This window comes from Myotis davidii, unplaced genomic scaffold (assembly GCF_000327345.1).
Source record: "Myotis davidii unplaced genomic scaffold, ASM32734v1 scaffold290, whole genome shotgun sequence".
In the NCBI taxonomy this organism is placed as follows: Eukaryota; Metazoa; Chordata; class Mammalia; order Chiroptera; family Vespertilionidae; genus Myotis; species Myotis davidii.
Genome location: NW_006285049.1, coordinates 2,452,790 through 2,470,226, shown reverse-complemented (window position 1 = coordinate 2,470,226; position 17,437 = coordinate 2,452,790).

The window sequence follows — 17,437 nt, the reverse complement described above, 5'->3', positions numbered from 1 at the left end:
GTTAATAACATCAATTTCAAGTGTGCAATTCTATACTACATCTTGTGAATATTCTGTTATGTGCTTATCCCCCAAATTCTAGTCTCCTTCTTCAAAATCACACAGCTGGCAAGAGCCAGAAGATGAATTTGGACCCAGGTCCCTCCAGCTTCTGATGTCTGCTCTGCCCACGCTTCAGCACATCTGAGTGGTGTGGGAACCCATACACACTTCTATATGTCTCCACCCTCCAAAATCTGACTTCAGGCTCACTGCAGTCCCATTGCATCTGAGTATAACATGGGAGGGGCAGGGGGCGTGCAGGGAGTCACTGCCCCCAGGTACAACTAGAAAAGGGCCACCAAATATTTATTGTTTCCTGTTTTGGCATCTGCTCAAAACCTCAGGTGCTCCTCTCAGGCTTAACTATATAAATGAACAAAATGAATGAATACATTCACTCATTCATTAGATAAGCAATTAAATTATTAATTGTTATTAACACCTACTATATGCTATTTTTAAAAATAATTCTTTATTGTTGAAAGTATTACATATGTCCCCTTTTTTCCCTCATTAACCCACTCCAGCCCATCCCCAACTCCGCCCCAGACCCTCACCACCCCATTGCAGACACTATTTTAAATGGTTGGGTGTGCAGCAGTGAGCAAAACTGGCAAAATGATCACATTAGGAGATTACATTTTATTGTTGTGAAGGTGGAGGAGACAGGAAATAAACAAGCAAAAATAAATGGGCAAATTAATTTCAGATTATGCTGAGTGCTATTTAAAAAGATAAAATAGACAATGGCATAAAATCATTTTATGCTCAGCAAGCAAAGTGAGCTTTTGAAAACAGGTATCATATCATTTTTAAAAAAATATATCTTTTTATTGATTTCAGAGAAGGAAGAGGGAGAGAGAGATAGTAACATAAATGATGAGAGAGAATCATTGATCAGCTGCCTCCTGCACATCCCCTACTGGGGATTGAGCCTGCAACTCAGGCATGTGCCCTGACCAGGAATAGAAGTGCGACCTCTTGGTTCATTGGTTGATGCTCAACCATTGAGCCACTCTGGTGGGGTGGATACCATACCATTTTATGTCCTGGCATCAGACCTGTCCATTTATTTGTTCTTCCAATAAAATTGAAACTCCTTTCCGTGTCCTTCAAGGCCCTACATGATCTGGCCTTCCTCCAACTTTATCTCCCACCATTCTGTTCCTCTCCAACAACCTCTAGTCTTCCTGGCCTTCCTTCTGTCATTCAAAAGCATAAAGCTCCGTTCCCTCTCCAGGCTTTGCACTTGTTCCTCTTTCTTGGGACATTCCCCTCTCCCTGCCTAGGCCTTTCCATGGCTCCAGCTCTTTGAATGGCTCACTCATTCTCATTTTTCTTCTTAAAACCACCTTTCTTTACAACCACATTATTTATTCTTCCTCTCTCTCTTTCTCTCCCTCTCTCTCTTTTGTTGTTGTTGTTGTTGTTGTTAATCCTCACCTGAGGATATTTTTTCCATTGATTTTTAGAGTGGAAGGGAAGGGTAGATACAGAGAGAAACACCCATGTGAGAGAGACACACCGATTAGTTGTCTCCCATATGCTTCCTGATTAGAGCCAGGGATGGAGTCTGCAATTGAGGTACCTACCCTTGACCAGAATCAAACCCAGGACCCTTCAGCCTGCGGGCTAATGCTCTAACCACTGAGCAAAACTGAGTAGGGTTATTCTCTTTCTCTTTATTTTGCTGTTTTTTTTTTTCATTATAGCATTCTCGTTACCTGAAAGTATCTGATTTATTTATGTATTTGTTGTCTTCCCCTCCTATTCATGTATGCACATTGCAAACCCCATGAGAGCAGGGATTCTGTCTTATTCACAGCTGTATTCCCATCAAGGAGTGGAATACTATCTACATGTTCCTCCCTTCATTCATTCATCTCATGCATATTTATTTACTGACAAGGGACTATGCTAGACTCTGAGGATCTATATCTACACTAATAAAAGAGAAACATGCAAATTAACCATCAGTATTATCCCACCTCCTGTGTCCCCTCCCCTCTCCCCCAGCCAACCTCCCACCAATCCCTCCCCTCTGGCAGCCAGCCCCCCCGATAAACCCTGATTGGGGGGCTGGCCAGCCAACCTCCCAGGGTCCCTCCCCACAGCTGGCCAGCCCCCCGATAAGCCTTGATTGCTGGCCAGGCCTAAGGGCCCCACCTGTGCATGAATTTATGCACTGGGCCTCTAGTACTTATATAAGATTGGAATCCATGGCACTTACAGATTGCTAACAGACTAGCAATTACAGAATACAGCGAGGTCACTGAAGGGTGAACAGAGAGCCATTGTGGTTGACTTCTACTTTGGTGATCCCCCACCCCCCACCAAATCCATGCTGCCATTATTCACACCTTTGTATAGGCCCCATCCACACTGACTTTCTCCAATGAGAGAGTAGCAAGCATAATGCAGGCAGAGGATTGGTAACACTTGCACGTGAAGGCCTTTCCATCATGTGAAGTAGCCCAAGCTAGCCATACAAAGCAAGTCACCTGAAGAGAGAGAGACAGAGAGAGGTGTTCCAGCCTTCCATCTGTCCTCCCCAAGTTTCCAGACATGTGAGTGCTTTCATCCTGAATGTGGCGGCCCCATCTGCCACCTGACTGCAACAGCATGAATGACCTGAAATGAAGCAAGACAGCGAAAACCCACCCAGCTGAGTCCCAACAACCCAGCAGAATGTGAACAAATAAAGTAGTGATTGTTTCAAGTCACCAAATTTGGGGGTGGTTTGTTACATAACAATAACAATATAGCCAAGTACATCTTTTTAAAAAGATACACTCTTTTGTTTAAATTGATACCAGGTTAAGGTTTTAAATTTTGGTTGATTCCTTTTTCCAATGTAATTTCTGTTTTTAAATTATGTTTCCCATGTGGTTATTGATATGGCACAATACTTAGTTTGTTGTAAGCATGCACATTTACTCTGATGAAGAAGAACAATCAGTAGATTGTTGTCAAGGAAGGCAAAACAGCAACAACAAAAGCCGAAAACAAATCCCACATTATAGGAGAAGGGAGAGAGAAGAAAGGGGAGGCAGTCTGAGAGACTGAATCTTGTTGGCATGTTTTCTAGGTAAACTGATTAGCTCGTGTCCAGCAGAGAAGTCCGTGTGGACAGTCTGTTCTGAAGTAGGCTGATGAGGGGTTTGCAAAGGGAAGAATTGAACTGCTATGGATTCTCTCAAAACCTTGAGTGTTTACAGGGAGCTCACAGGACAAGCTGTCTCCGGGGTGTGGCTGGTGGTGTCTCTCCATCAGATCTGCCCATGGCTCAGCCAGGTTTGCACCATTTTATGCATCACAATTTCACACGTTGCTTTTAATGTGTTTAGCCACTTGATGCTAACCTCATTAATGCTTTTAGATTTTCTCAGTGTAAAGTTAGATCATTTGTACGCGATCGTTTTGTCTTTTTCTTTCACTAGTATATACACAGTCACTGGCAACCACAACTCACGTAAGATAAAAACACAAACTATGACGCCTTCGGTGAGCACAGCCAGTTGGTGCTGGTCCTTACGAGGACCCCTTCTTCTCAGAGGTATCTGATCCGTGTGGCTGAGGCAGCTCACATGTGGACCAAGAAACAATGGCAGATGGGCCGTGTAGAGTTAATTCACACCGTAACCATTTTTCTGAAATCATCGGACTCCACAGGAAGTTTTGTCTTAGAATCTGGGCAGTAACAATTCTTGCTTAGATATTCAGCAGATGGCTCATTCTTATCACAGTCGCACTCCACAACCACCCAACTCCAGGGGATATGGAGTTTATTTCCTGTAAAATCAAAGCAAAACAAAATAAGCACCATTTGGCTGAAAATTGTCGTAATAATATCTAACAAAATAGAGGTGTGGGTTTTCTTTTTTTACTTTAGAGAAAAATTTTATCGGTATATATCCCACTATCATGCTCTTCTTTCTGTCTCAGATGAATGTACACGCACGTGCACACACACACACCACCACCACCACCACCACCACCATTACCATCACCACTGCAAAACCACCCACCCTACGCTATACACTTGCAGTCTTTGTGTGGGAATCAGATTGATACTGTGTAAAAGTTCACTCAAGGATCTACCTCGAGGTTCTAAAAATGATCCATCCAGCCCAGGCAATGTTGTGATGCCCAGCTAAGAGGTGAGTTTCCTGTGAAAGGCTAAACGCTGCTTTCTCTACTTGAAACTTAAAGTTTATCCCACAAGTCGATGGTTAAATCTCTAGGGACAGCCCTTTTCTTCCTCCAACCCTTATATCTCTGCAAGTCACAAGAGTTCGAATTTTTTCCCATTCAGCTGATCCTATGGCAAGTTTTTAGGACAACCACCTGCCTACGTGGTTCACTCAGCGATGCCGAGACCCCCACTCTTTCTCGGACACCGGAGTAACCATAACCATTCCATTTGCAAGAGATGGACATTTCCTATTTTAAAGACTTAAGTGGTTTTGAAAACAATCTTTGGGGGATCCTGTATCAACCATTGTCACGTTATATTAAAGATGCGCAGGAAAGAGAGGTGGGATTGATGTGTTCTGATGGAGGAGGTGGGAGCAGAGGTTTAAAGCTGGAGGGGCAGTACCTAGAGGACTTTGGGGACCCAGGGGCTAAGCATTTAGACACACTGCAGTGCAGAGATGGCAGAAGGAGAGCGAGCACAGAAAGGAGTGATGATGACCACAGGCAAACTCTGCCCCACTTCTCCGCTTTTCCAGTTCCTAGCATCTTTATCATAGAGCTATCTCTTATGAGCACTTGAAGCAGGCACATGGAGCCCTTTGTGTTATCTCATTACATCTTTCCGTGCCCTGGCCGGTTCAACACTGGGAGTGAGAGGGCAGCTGGAAAAATGTTCTACTTTACCGGCTTACAGGGTATTGGGAGATAAATTGGTGCTTTGTAAGCTATAAAGCATCACAGAGTGTGGAAGGTGGCATTTCTTTCTACTGCTTTCCATCATTCATCCCTTGCAACTGTTGCCAATGTCTGTGAGAGAACAAGACTTTCTGTTTCCATAATCCTTCTCCCCCATTTTGCGGGCTGGACTCAGTAAAGGAGGCGATGGGCAGATGAAAGTGATGGCCATGAATAGAACGGATTGTGTGTGATTAAAAGTAAAGTTGCCTGCCATCAATGCCCAGGATGAACTCAACACATAGTAAAAGATGGACAATCAATACTTGATAATTGACTAAATGTCAAACTGAGTTATTTGTGTGCCTGTAAGAGGGAGGGGGGGCTGCAGACTGGCTCGCTCAGCACCACCTGCTCCAACCCTCCTCCAGGTCCCCTTCCTGTATCATGGATATTAATTGTAGTGTGTTTTTCTAAGTTCTCTTCTTCTCCCAGCATGTTCATTCTTCCCTTTGGGCCCATACATCCCACCTTACCCCGCCCCCCTGCGCCGCCTGCGCAGGGGGGCGGGGGGAGGGGCACTTGGAGGGCTCCTTCAAATGTGTGGGAGGTCCTTGTTTGGCTGTTCCTACTTCGAGTGCTGCAAGGAAAAGCTGGCTGGGAGCTCCTCTGTATGTGAGAAAGGGCCTGTGAATTGCTGGAGTCTGCTTTAGGTTATCAGGTGGGAAATCATCTCTAACGTGGGAGACCCTAGTGCTAGAATGTGTAAGCCTTTTCCCAAGATCCATGCTATTTTCTCCAGCAGAAACTCCAGCCTCCAGCCTCAGGGATACCTAGCTGCCAGCACTGGCTGGGAAAGTGCTGGGAGTGGGCCAGGGCGCGGGTGAGACGTCTGTGGTGCCAAAGTCCCTTACCGCTCCCTTCGACTGGCAGCAAATGAAACCGGTGGAGTAGCTATGGAAACCATGAGGGAGGATTGTCCTTATTTTTAAATAATGCACATGAATTAGAACAAAGTGACTGGTGTCCTCTTTCTCTTTCCATCTGTGACAAAGGTTCTGTGTCCTGGTTTCTACCTTCACTTAGAGTAAATTAGGAGGAAAAGAACATCATGTCGACCTCTTATTGCCACAGTGGCATGTTCCCCTCCATGTCTCTGTGGCTTCATCCCCAAGTCATTTGAGAGAATGAACCACCTAGGTCAGCCTTCCTTTCCCGGGAATGTTCACTCTGTGCGGGAGAGTCAGGGAGTTTCTCCCGGGAGCCGCTTTCGACCCATGGGCGTCAGAGAACTCACTTTCAAGACAAGGAGACAGATGACACGATCCCTTCCAGGCAGGCACGAGCCCCCAGTTCCACATTTGTGCCCACGCACAGATTAGGGATTTTTATGAAGTTATCGTCCCTTGGCCCATTTCCTTTATATATTAGCTTTTTTTGGCCTCGATCAGAAATACACGTTTTATGACTTCTTAATATTTTCAACCTGCCCATTTTGGTGGAAGCTTTCTGCCTTTTTGTCCTTTTGTGGACAACATATTCACCTGGGGCTCTGGGCTTTTAAACGGTATACTTTTTGTTTAGTTCCAGACAACGGTAGTTCTACTTTAGCGTCTGAGCCTCCCATCACCAGCTGTCATTCTGCGCCCACTTGTTCTATTGAAGTGCCTCCAGGAAGGCATGCGTTTGATCCAGGCTATAGAATCTTGCTCCGGCAGCAGATGAGTCATCCAATGTTGTGTGTCCACTGGAAAGAAAGAACTTCATGCAGCATATTCATTTCCTTAATTATTTTTTTTATGCAGTGCCATAAAGAGGAACTGTTATTAACTCACTCTCTCAGAGATGCCCCCAATTCATCTCAGAGGCTCAGTGCTAAGTACTGTAGGTACCTTTATGCTCTGTGCTACCTTCTAAATCAGAGATGTCCTGTTCTATTTTTCTGTCGAGATTTATGCCAGTGATGGAAGAACCTTGGTCAGCACAAGTGGATCCTTCTGATTCTTGTGAATAATGTGAGACAGGCATGAGGCAGAGCAGAGAACAGCCTCTTCTAACACCTGGACCAGGAGGCTGGCATCTCACTCATCTAGAAAAAAGAAAGAAAGAAAAAAAGAACAGAGCTACTGGGTTCCAGTATTTCCTTGGATCTCATTCAGTTAAGAACTGAGGCTGTACTCCCCAACAGACAGGATCTCTGAGAGGAGGAAACTAGCCTAATTTGAGGAATATTTTGAGACATGCTTTTGTGCTTTGGAAAATTTTCAGTGTGTGAGGTTGAGTATTTAGAGATTAAATGTATCGCAGATTTGTACCACTGTGGGTCTGAGAGAGCAGTCCGCATTGAGTCAGTGTTCTCAGGTAAGTCTGAGGCACAGACACAGGACTAACCATTTGAAGTGTGGTTTCTGTGAGGTGAAGCGCGGGGCCTTTGAGAAGGCATGAGAAAGGAGATCCAGAGGGTTAGTGTTCACTAAAGTGTGTTATTGATGTAGATTTATTTCCTAGGCCTCAAAAAATAGGGCATATTTTCGTTCTTCTGGTATGATTTCAATCCCTCCTTATGAAACCCAGGGGGAAGGACTAGAATAGTGGATCTCTAAAAGGTCAAGCTTTGAGAGGTCAAAATGCCTGCTTTAATAACACTCTGAAGCCTGACTTGTATCTTTTTAATCTTTCAGCAGCAGACGCACCTTGAAATAGCTTTTTCCCCCCTTTCAATATGCAAAGACAGGAGAAAACAAGACAGGGATGATCATGTATCTACTATTATATAACCTGGTATCAAGGAAATATTAAAATATTTTTAGTGGAATGTACATAAAGGCCAGAATCTGATGTTGTAGTGCTTTTCCATAAATCTCCTCAATAGACTCTTCCAATTCCAAGCTAATATAGTCTACTCTCCTCCACTCTCTGTATCTTATTCCTAGATGGATTATGGCTGGGTTACATAAGGCATTTTCTTTAAAAATTGTATTAATAAAAATGTAGAGTCTTAATGGGGTAAGTTTTCTGGTGTCTTGAGGTAGCTGGCGTCTCTGTAGCTGGGGAAACTTTGACAAATACTGGATCATTTTAATTGAAATAATACAGCTCTGGGCTTCCATTAAATGGGATGAGCAGGGTTTTTCCTAATATAAGCAACCAGCTGATAGGCTTATGATTGTGAGTCCCTGCAAGAGAGAGTTAGTAATGGCCCCTGGAAAACCATAAAGCAGAATGATCACCAGCTGCCCACGCGTGGGATGGCTTGGGCAGTATTTCACTCAGAACATACAGGTAAGAGCCAGGTGAGCAGTTAGTCCTGACTTTTAATAAGTGACTAATCCTCTGAGATAAAGTGTTGCTAAAAGTACAGTCTAGAAATGCAGACTATTATGATGGCTCGTGTCTTGATCACTGAGTGTTACTTATGGAGCATCTCATAGGGATCAGGGCTGTACACAATACTGGGAAAGTGTCCCTCCTCTTAAGGAAGTCATGGTTTAATGGTAGCACCTGGTATAACATTAATAAAAAGCTGCTAGCATACTAATGGAGGGTGCTATCACAGAGATACATGTGGCAAGTTAGGGGGTGGGGGAATGGACAATTCCTCATCTATTTAGGGAAAGTCAGAGAAGACGTTATGGAGGAGGTAATCTAGAACTGGGACCTATATTTTGAAAAGTGTTAGGAGAATAAGGTGGGGAAAAGCAGTTCAGCCAGAGGGACCAGCACCAGCCAGAAGGAATTACAGGGAGGTTAAGAAGAAAAAACACACACAAAAAAAGTGGAGCACATTAGAAGCCATTCATTGGGGGTATAGCACAAAATGTGAGGGAGATAGAGCCAGTGGCAGGAGTTACCGTATTTGCCGGCGTATAAGACGATTTTTTGGCCCTGAAAAATATGCCTCCAAGTGGGGGGTCGTCTTATACGCCAGGTACACTTCAGATAGACTGCCCATAGTGCTTGCCCCGTGTTATAGTGGCCTCCCGATGCCCGCCCACTTCATTCCACATACCGTTCAGGCATCAGCAGCGCTGCTGGGTGTATGCTCGGCTGTTATGCGATTTTGCTGTTATGCGATTTTACCACACTCGCAAAATCGCACACAGCCAACCATACACCCAGTATGGTATCGCGATTCGCGATTTTGCGCTATCATGGTGCCTGTTAGAATGTTGAAGAGCTCGCACTTGCGCACTAGTGAGGTCCCAGGGAGATGCTGATGCAAGGGTGGACCAGACTGCTATAGTGACAGGGCGGGCAAACAGGGAGCAGGGACCAATCAAATCAGGCTTTGTATACAGCCAACAGCCAACCCCAATACTGCCCCATTGTACAGTACAGCATAGAACATGTCGACCAGTCAAACCCCTATCATCCCTATCATGGCACCAAGATGACGTTGATGAACTTTTAATATCAGATGATGAAGAGGAGTTTGAAGGCTTTTAAGGTGAAACTGTCATGCCAGCAAACTTGCTAGGGACTTGCCCGGCACTTGCTCTCTCGCTCTATTTGTTATCTTACTTCTATCATTGACAGTCCCTCTAGGTTGTGGGCTGCTTGCCCGTGTTCCTGAGAAGCATCTACGGTACCAGTCTATAGAGTGTGTTTTCTTTAGTGAATTACTGGTATGTTTACCGGTAATAAACTTGCACTGTTTTATGTATATGTTTGATTACATACAACCTTGTGACAGTTTTCCTGCATGTCATAAGCATTTGAATATAAATTAAAATGTTAAAATCGAAACTGATATTGTTTTACCTTTTATTTGGTGTGTGGAAGGTGTGCGGAAGAGGGGGTAGTCTTATACGGCGAGTATATAACAAACTCTGTATTTTGAGTGGAAATGTTAGGGGGTCGTCTTATACGCCGGCAAATACGATAAGTTCCAGGTGATAAGGGGCCCCATGGGACATATTAAGGAGTTCAGGTTATGTTCTGCGGTAATTAACAGCTGTTGCATAGCTCTAAGTCAGGGTGTGAAATAATGGTGTTGCCCGTTCGAGAGCTTACCCACCCTGCGGATAGCAGGGAACACGGGCTGTGGGAAGCTGAATCCAGAGACGAGGAGAGCCCCTGAGAGGCTGCTGACTGTGAACTAGGGAAGCAGTCATGGGGTCGGGAGGAGGAAGCATACTGAGAAAACACACAGGAAGGAACTGACGGGACTTTGCTGGCACTCAGCGGCATGTGCCCAGCATTTGCCTGTCCTTCTGTTTTCTGTCCTGGACTCTGACCTCTTCGTTTTCCTTATAGTTCACGGATTGTCCCTTTTCAGGCTTCTTTGCTACTTCCTGGTCCTTTCCGTGACCTCTAAAGGTTGGCAGGCCTTTGGGCCCCATCCTGGGGCCTCCTCTCTCCTTTCTCCACCCTCCCTCTCGAGGACACCGCATTCAGTTCCATAACATGAAGGATTATCCATATACTAATACCTCCAAAAATTCTCTCTCCAGTCCCCACTGTTTCCCTCAACTCCAGTCTGTGTATCCAATGGCATAGCCACCCTCTCAAACTGAGTATCTCCACAGAAGAACAATTGGTTTTCCCCCAAGCAAGCTCATTTCCCTAGCATTGTGCATCTCAGTAATTGACACCACCACCCACCCAGTTGCTCAGGGGCGCAAACAAACAAAAGCCCAATTTGTCCAAGTAGAGAAAATTCTTAGAGTTTCTCCCATTCTATGAGGGATGCTGTGCTCTACAAATCAGGTGGGCACCCCTTTCATTGCGATCTGTTCAAACAGCATCCCCTTTTTCTTGGGCTGTGCAGTCGCCCTACTATACTTCTCCCCATCCTATTTGTTTAAAAAATTGTTTAAAGTAAAATTTCATACCCCATTATTTTTTTAAAATTTTTTCTGTCAAACAAGTGTCATCTGACACAGTACAGTCAACACTGACCTTGTACTTTATGTTATGAAAACTGAAACCTTCTCCAATAATTTCTTAGCCAGTAATTTACACTGAATTTTTCTGAGAACTATAATACAGGACTCTACTTGTGTTAGCATTTCAATAAATACTGAAGGATTGGCTCTGATACCCCAGGCCACAATCTCATTTCTTTAATAAGAAATATCTTCTCTCCCTTCCACATAATATTGTTTTTATTTATTGCTATTCAATTTCTATTCACCCAGACCTCCCCACTCTGTTATTATGACAGATTCTAATAGCTCTAACTGCAACAGAGAGCCACAGTTTTCCTTTCTGGAACATACATATTAAAAATAATTCCTAAAATTCACCGGTGCAAACAAAACTACGCTGTCCCCACGCTGATTGACTGGTGACATAGCACTGTTTAGTATATAGAGTGAGGCAAAAGTAGGTTTACAGTTGTGAGTATGTGAAACAGCATTTATCCTTGTACTATTATTTCTTAACTCTTGTATGATTTTACATATGAATAACTCTAAATCTACCCTTGTCCCACCCAATATAACTATCTGGCTTAGAAATAAGGCCAATTCATCTCTGTATCTTAGCTCCAACGCTTTCAGGCTGTGTGACGTGGGTAAATTAATCTCTGAAGCAAGGTCCCTCATCAGAAAATCAGATAAAATCCCTGGGGCTGTTGTGTAGATTAAATGAGGTTAATATATACAAATGCCTTGTAAGAAGACACTTAATACATGGCGGTGATTTTTTGAATTATTATTGTTTGCTCTCTCTGCGTGATTTAAAATTCTCAGTCCACCTAATAAATGAGGTTTCATCACAGTTGATCTTCCTGGAGCATCTTATCCTGGAACACTTAGGTTGAAAAATGGTCCAGCTCTAGTTCTCAAAGTCCAGATTTTGTGATCTGTTTTTAAGAGAAGCTGTGCATGACTCAGGAATTAATCTGAATGTGTGGGTAATGAAGTTGTTCCCCATCTGAGAACAAATCTACACAGGGAAATGAAAAACTGAGCGAGCACTGAGTGAGTTGAGAGATACGTGTTGTTCCCAAAATAAAATAAAACAAAAACAGCGTGTGCATCCATTCAAGCTCTCCATCTCCGTTCTTCCTGAAGAGCAGGCGGCATATGCTTCAGAACCAAGAGTGCTCCTCTTGTCAGAACACCTGGCGCTCTCTGTTTCTAAAATAGACTAAAGCTATCTGTGAACAGCCATGAATCAGGAAGTCTTGAGCTGCTGTGAATGGAGACTTCCCTATTCTCCTAATGTCCCAAACACGTGCTCCGTGCAAACTGTGAGTCGTTTCAGCACATCCATTTCTTTTTCGTTCTTTCTTTTTTCCCCTCATTCCCAAGCTCCAAGGGCCCTTCCTTTGTCTCTAAAACTTGTTTTCTCAGCCCATTTCTTCTACAAAATACTTGTTTTACCTCTGTGATGTTATAAATAAACTAGGGGCCTGGTGCATGAAATTTGTGCAGTGGGAGGGGGGATGTCCCTCAACCCAGCCTGCACGCTCTCCAATCTGGGACCCCTCGGGGGATATCTGACTGCCGATTTAGGCCTGATCCCTGTGGACCCTCTCCTGCAGGCCTGGTCCCCCCCAACTGTCATCCTCCCCTGCAGGCCCAATCACCCTTAACTGCCCTCCTCTACAGACCCGGTTGACCCTAATTGCCCTCCCCTACCAGCCCAGTCACACCCAACTGCCCTCCCCTGCAGGCCTGATCGCCCACAACTGCCCTCCCCTGCCAGCCATCTTGTGGCTGTGGGCGCCACCATCTTTGAGGGCATGGCAGTCAATTAGCATATTCCCTCCTTATTGGCTGTGGGTGCTGCCATCTTTGCGACAATGGTGTGAGGGTCAATTAGCATATTCCCTCTTTATTAGATAGGATGTTCTCTTATGGGTTGAGTCTTGGCTCTGAATTCTTTCCCAGCCAGAACCTCTGTACTGAGGTTGCTGAACCCAGGTCTGGTCTGACCCCAGCAGTCTCACATCTGGTGCAGTCCTCGCTGCCTACACAAGACTAGTCCCAGTGATTTTTAGAAGATATTCATTGAAGCTGAGGACAGTGAAGCAGGAAGGGCCTAGGATAGTAGAAGCAACAGGAGAGGGACTAGGTGTAAGGAAACAGACCTAGGCCGGGCTGCTTTGGCTCACTAAGAAGCAGGAGAATAGGGGGCTTTGGGGACAGGGTCAGGGAGTTAGCCCAGGACGAGCTGCTGCTACCAGTTGCTCTAGGTTGTAAGCCTTTTGGGGTGCCTTAGGAGATGCATGCCATTGGGGGAAGAAAAGGAGGAATGGAAAGCTGTGGTACGTACATGCTCCCAGAGCAGAGAGAGCATGCACATCCATTTCTGTACAATAAGATATATTTCTGATCACAGTGCCTTGACACAAACCCTGCTAGGATTTCCAAATCAGACCATAGAGCAATTTGGCCTCTTGGTTCTTTCAAACATATTGGGCATGAGGAGATTGGCTTGGTAGGGTGGGCCATTGTAACTGATCCATCAGAAAATGTTCCTTTCAGAGTTTATGATTTCACCATCCTCCAGAAGACAGTAATACTCTGGAACTTTTACAGTTATCCATACATTGGCGGTCAGGGTGGTGTGTGTGTGTGGTGGGGGGATATCAGAGTGTACATTATGTTCTTTATTGGTATCAAATGAAAGCTCTTCCTGGCTGTGATAGTGCTGGAACCAGTGATGCATGTGAGGGTGCTAATTACTTCTATTTGTTCCTAACCCTTACAAAGCTGTTTTAAAGAGTTCTGTTTGAGAACCTAGGCTCCAGTGTATAAAATTGTAGGCACCTAGATCTTCGCTGCTCCAGTCTCAGCCCACATGTTGCTCAGGAGCCTCTAGAGCAGTGGTTCTCAACCTTCCTAACGTCGCGACCCTTTAATACAGTTCCTCATGTTGAGGTGACCCCCAATTTCATTGTTACAAATTGAACATAATTAAAGCATAGTGATTAATCACAAAAACAGTATGTAATTATATATTCAATATGTGTTTTCCGATGGGTCTTAGGCGACCCCTGTGAAAGGGTCTTTTGACCCCCAAAGGGGTCGTGACCCACAGGTTGAGAACCGCTGCTCTAGAGATATCCAACAAAGCTGAGTCCCACCAGAGCCAGGGCACCCAGTTAGGGTTATGGAGAGGGGGGAAACACAGCAGCAACAACAACACAGATGGTTTCAAATCCCTCAGAGAAAACCCAAAATGCTGCTTCATTTCTGCTTAAAGTAGAAAGTATAATGACTGGTGTGTAAAAACCCACCATGACAGTTGAATTAGCATTTGTGGGGAGACATCCATTTCCCAGTTGTCATGACAACACGAATGCCTCCTTTCCCAGCTTTCACGCCCATTCAGGAGTTGTATCTAATTTAGGATTTGTCCTGCAGGCTGACAGAAAGACCTGGAGATCCTGAAAGATCTACCTGTTTATCAATTAAGATGACATGCAATGGTCGAGAAGGTACTCGAAAGGAAAGTGTTCACCAGACACTGGTTTCTAAAGAGATGCTGTTCACAAGCCAGCTTTGCCAAAATAAGTGTTTACTCCTGGAGAAAGGCTGGGGGAGGGGATTTCTGAGAGGCAGGTGCGAACAGGGGCACCGGTGATTGAGAGTGTGTGCCTCTCCTGGCTGTAAGCCAATTTTTCATTAGTGCTCAACTGAACTACAAATAATGAAGTGTGTTTTTCAACTGAGACATGAGATTAGAATTGATAATTAGGGTGTAACATTTTGAGGGGGAAGGAAACAGAAAGGGGCTCTTCTTTTTCAAACAAGGAGCCTGAATGGGGCCAGGAAGGGAAATGACCAGCTCCAGTCACTGGACTCACTGGGGTCAAGTGGGATCCGGACTCCTCCCTGCACCCGTGGGGCCTCTCCTGCCCTCACCAGGGCCAGTGTCTCTGAGTTATCCCTTCCAAACGCTTGAGCAAAAGCTGCAGCTGAAGGAACTTCCTCTCTAAGAATGAATAACTTCACCTGGAAAAAATAGTCTCTTCCTCTTGAATCATTTAGAATAATTAAAGCTCTGAACAGTGACAAATTTCCCTAATTTCAAATATGAGTTCAGGTTCCTTCCAATTATATACACAGAGTGATGAATATGCAGCATGAAGAATTAAACCAGATACATATTATTGAACATTTTTGCAATGCAGTTTTTATTACTGAAACATTTTCCTCCTCTTCATTCAATCCCTAGGACATAAATCATCTGTAGCTGATACGATAAAAAAAAATTCTTTTCATGAAAGATATTTTATTTATATTCATTTTTTCTAACCTCTGACTGATAGGTACCCTAACATTTATTAATTGGGAGGAAAAATAATACTAGCTGCTTTAACTGCCTTTGTTTTTAAAATGAAAATTCTGTTAAGATTTTGGATAACAAGAAATAGGAAGACCTTCAGCATCTTACTAATAAATTTATCTTGTTTCAAGTGTTTATAGTGTCTTTTATCTCAAAAATGCTTCAACATGAAGATTTTAAGACAATAGCTCTTCTAACTAAAGATGCTCATTTCCTTAGCAGAGTACATAAGGTTACAGTTGTCAATTGAATGTTGGAATTTTTTAGCTGAACTTACTCCTTAACTGGAGACAACTTAAGGCGAGGCTCATTAAGGCTTTGTTCTTGTTGTGGCCAGAATTCCAGAGTATATGTGAAACAGGAAAGTGAGGACTATACACGTGGCCAAAACTAGGGAAAAGAAAGGAGATGAAGGAGAAAGGACCCAGCATGTACTATTGGATACTTGTTACGAATACAGTAAAGGCTTTAGGTGAGTCTGCTAAAGAGATTATTTGAAATTTAGGGAGGCAATTCAGCCTTGAAATCCTTAGACTTTTGGAGAGAATCCTCCAACTATTTTAGTTGGGGGATGCGGGGAAGAGGCCCACTTCCTAGCACAATCTTAAAGGCCGGTCCCTCCCTTTCGCCATTCCCCGCAGCTGAGACAGTCATGTGCCTGGGACTCAGCCCATTAGGTGCTCATGCCCAGGATTTGGTGTTTGAGGCGGCACAGAGCTCTGGACAGGATCTGGGAAAAACAAAACAAAAAGCAGCCTGGTTTCTAGCTTTGCTGATTTCTGTGTTATCTATAACTTCACGGTGGCTGATTCCCAACTACAAACATTTTAATGTCCATTTTGCACAACAATTCCTGAAGGTGTAATCGTTGTCTCTCACCAGCAGATTAAATTCAGAGTCAGCACGTCAGCGAGGGGAAGAGTCCCCATAGCATCAATGTCTGACTTAGCCAGAGAGCAACAGCAGGGACTAGCGTCAGTGGTAGGGGAGCCGGGGAGGGAACCCCAACAACCAACCCTTCCTGGTGTTGACCTTGGCTCTTTTCTTTTGCCCTACTTCCCATAACACCTGCTCATTTTCTGACCCTGGTTCTTTCACCTTCCTGTCAATTCTGTGAACACCTCAATATCTTCCCAATAATTCACTCTCTGCTTCTGTCAGCCAGAATTGGTTTCTATTCTCTGCAACAAAAAACCATAACACACCTTTAATTAAACCTAGTGATAATCCTATGAGTAAGGTCCTATGATTATATTCTCCACTTCACAAATGAGAAAATGAGGCTGAGAGAAGTTAAATAACTTACCTAATATCACACACAGCTGCTAATAGAACCCAGATGCTCTTTCCACAGTTTCCTCTCACAAACCAAAGCCATCTCTCTTCTGCCTACTCAGTACTGATGGCCTGCCTTTGGTTCTGGTCTCAGGTAAGGCTATATTATCCTAGAAACATTATTTGAGGTATGGAACTTTTGGATAAAATAAGTAACTCATAAATTAGACCCAAGTAACCATTGCCCTCTAGAGCAAACAGAATAAAATTTGAGATATCCATTTGTAAAGAACAGTTGACTTCTCTTTGTCGTCTCTCTGTGAAGGTATTCACCTCCTTTAATAAATCACACCCCAGAATCTTCAGGGTTAACTCAGGAAGGAGAATGCCCGGAGTAGAGGTGCAGCTGGACAAGTATTCCTAACTCAGACTCCTGAAATGTGCTGCCCCCGCCTTGGGGTTCACCTGCTGCAGCCATGATGTCTTCCAAGTGTTCTGTTCTAGCTTTTTTTTTTTACTTTACTTTTATTGTTGACACTATTACTGGTACCCCCATTCCCCCCTCCTTTGCCCACCTCCACCCAGCCTCCAAGCCCTCTTCCCTCTGGCCATCACCACACTGTTGTCTGTGTCTATGGGTTATGCATGTATGTTCTTTGGCTAATCCCTTCACCTTCTGTCATCTAATTTCCCCACCTATCCCTCCCCCTGACAGCTGTCAGTCTGTTCCATGTATCCATGCCTCTGGTTCTAATTAGTTCATCGCTTTATTTTGTTCATTAGATTCCACACATAAGTGAGAGACTATGGTGTTTGTCTTTCTCTAACTGGCTTATTTCTCTTAGCATAATAATCTCCAGGTCCATCCATGCTGTCACAAAGAGTAAAATTTCCTTCTTTTTTTATAGCTGCATAGTATTCTATTGTGTAAATGTACCACCGTTTTTTACCCATTCATCTACTAATGGGCACTTCAGCTGTTTCCACATCTTGGCTATTGTGA